Genomic DNA, 2655 nt, shown 5'->3' on the forward strand with positions numbered 1-2655 from the left:
GGTCTTTGTTGGAAGAGGGTCCACCAGAAGCATGTGACTACTCCTCCATCTTAGCTCTGCCTCATGGATCACCTTTCTTTGGAATGGGCACAAATATGGATCTCTTCCAGTCAGCTGGCCAGGTAGCTGTCTTCCAAATATTTTGGTATAATCAAGCGAAACTTCCACCATTTCATTTGTTTGTTGAAGTTTCTTAATTGGTATGCTGTAAATTCCTGGAGCCTTGTTTTTAACCAATGTCTTCAGTACAGCTTGGACTTCTTCCTTCAGTATCATTGGTTCTTGGTCATATGATGCCTCCTGAAATGGCTGAACTTCAACCAATTTTTTTTGGTATAATGACTGTGTACTCCTTCTGTCTTCTTTTGATGCTTTCTGCATCATTCAGTTTTTTGCCCATAAAATCCTTCAATATTGCAACTTGAGGCTTGAATTTTTTCTTCAGTTTTTCAGCTTGAGAAATCTCAAGCGTGTTCTTCCCCTTTGGTTTTCTAACTCCAGATCTTTGCACATGCCATTATAGTAGTTTACTTTGCCTTTTTGAGCTGCCCTTTGAAATTTTCTGTTCAGATCTTTGGTTCTTAATTTCCTCCATTTGCTTTAGCTACTCTACATTCAAGATCAAGTTTCAAAGTCTCCTCTGACATTCTTTTTGTTCTTTTCTTTCTTTTGTGTCTTTTTAATGACCCTTTGCTTTCTTCGTATATGATGTCCTTGATATCGTTGCACAGCTCATCTGGTCTTCAGTCATTAGTTCTCAGTGCGTCAAATCTATTGTTGAGATGGTCTCTAAATTCAGATGGATGTATTCAAGGTTGTACTTTGGCTCTCGTGGACTTGTTCTTTTTCAGCTTCAACTTGAACTTGCATCTGAGAAACTGATGGTCTCTTCCGGAGTCGGCCCCTAGCCTTGTACTGACTGCTGATATTGAACTTCTTCATCATATCTTTCTACAGATGAAGTCAATTTGACTTCTGTGTATTCCATCCAGCAAGGTCCAAGTGTACAGTAATTGTTTACGTTGTTGAAAAAACGTATTTCCGATGAGTAAGTTGTTGGTCTTGCAAAATCCGATCATGTGATCTCCAGCATCGTGTCTATCACCAAGGCCATATTTTCAAACTACTGATCCTTATTTGTTTCCAGCTTCCTCATTCCAATTACCAGTAATTATCAATGCACATGGATTGCATGTTTGATCAATTTCAGACTGTAGAAGTTGGTAATGTCTTGGATTTCTTCATTTTTGGCATTAGAGGTTGGTATGTTAATTTGAATAATAGTCCTATTGACTGGTCTTCCATGTAGGTGTATGGGTATTATCTTATCACTGACAGCATTGTACTTCAGGATAGATCTTGAATTGTTCTTTATGATGATGAATGCAACGCTCTTCCTCTTCAATTTGTCATTCCCAGCATAGTAGACCATGAGTGTTCAATACAAAATGGCCAATACCAATCCATTTCAGCTCACTAATGCCTCAAACCTGTTGCTGTCCAGTCAATTCCGACTCATAGCAACCCTATAGGACAGAGTAGAACTGCCTAATAGAGTTCCCAAGGAGTGGCTGGTGGATTTGAACTGCCAAGCTTTTGGTTAGCAGCCATAACACTTAACAACTGCACCACCAGAGCTTCACTAATGCCTAGGATATTGATATTCAAGTGTTTCATTTCATTTATGACGACTTCAAATTTTCCTTGTTTCATACTTTGTACATTCCATGTTCCAACTACTAATGGATGTTTGCAACTGTTTCTTCTCATTTTGAGTCAAGCCACTCAGTAAATGAAGGTTCTGAAAGATTTACTCCAACCACATCATTAAGATCCACCCTACTTTGAGGAGGCAACTCTTCCCCAGTCGTATTCTGAGTACCTTCTAACCTGAGGGGCTCATCTTCCAGCACTGTATCAGATAGTGTTCTACTGCTATCCAAAAGGTTTTTGCTAGCTAGTTTTTTTTTTTTTTTTTGAAGTAGATCACCAGGTCCTTCTTCCTAGTCTATCTTAGTCTGGAAGCTCGGCTGAAAGCTGTGCCCTGATGGTATTTGAAATACCGGTGGTATAACTTCCAGCAACACAGCAATACACAAGCCACCACAGTACAACGAAATTAAAAGATAGGTGGTGGAAAGTACCTAATACCTCACAGGAGCCCTTTGAGGGCTGTTGGTTAACTAATGGACACAACAGTGTCTGGCTGTAAACAGTCTTAGACTGATGCCCTGCTCAGCACATTCCCAAACCACATATTTACAAGGCAGTTTTACAAGCTTCAGCTTTGACATGCCATGCTGTCTTCTCATGGATGGACACTGGCCCAGAGATAACATGACTTTGGAAAATTAGTCCCACTTACAAAAATCTACTGGGCAATATGGCGCTCTAGGCAGAAGCACCAAGCTGTCCCTCTATAGTAAAGATTCGAAAAACTAAGCCGAACAGAGAATACAACAATCCTGAAACACTAAAACATCAAATGAAGAGAAAAGAACTCAGCCAAGCACCAAATGAAGTGAGAAAACTGACAGAGAATAGAGAGTGAGGAGAGATTCATGCAGAGGTCCCCTACCAGCTAACGCAGCACAGATCCACCATCTTGGACTCCTATCGGAGACCAGCAAACAGGGGGTATGAGAAAGCAGCCTC

This window comes from Trichechus manatus, unplaced genomic scaffold, assembly GCF_000243295.1.
Source record: "Trichechus manatus latirostris isolate Lorelei unplaced genomic scaffold, TriManLat1.0 scaffold00031, whole genome shotgun sequence".
NCBI lineage: Eukaryota > Metazoa > Chordata > Mammalia > Sirenia > Trichechidae > Trichechus > Trichechus manatus.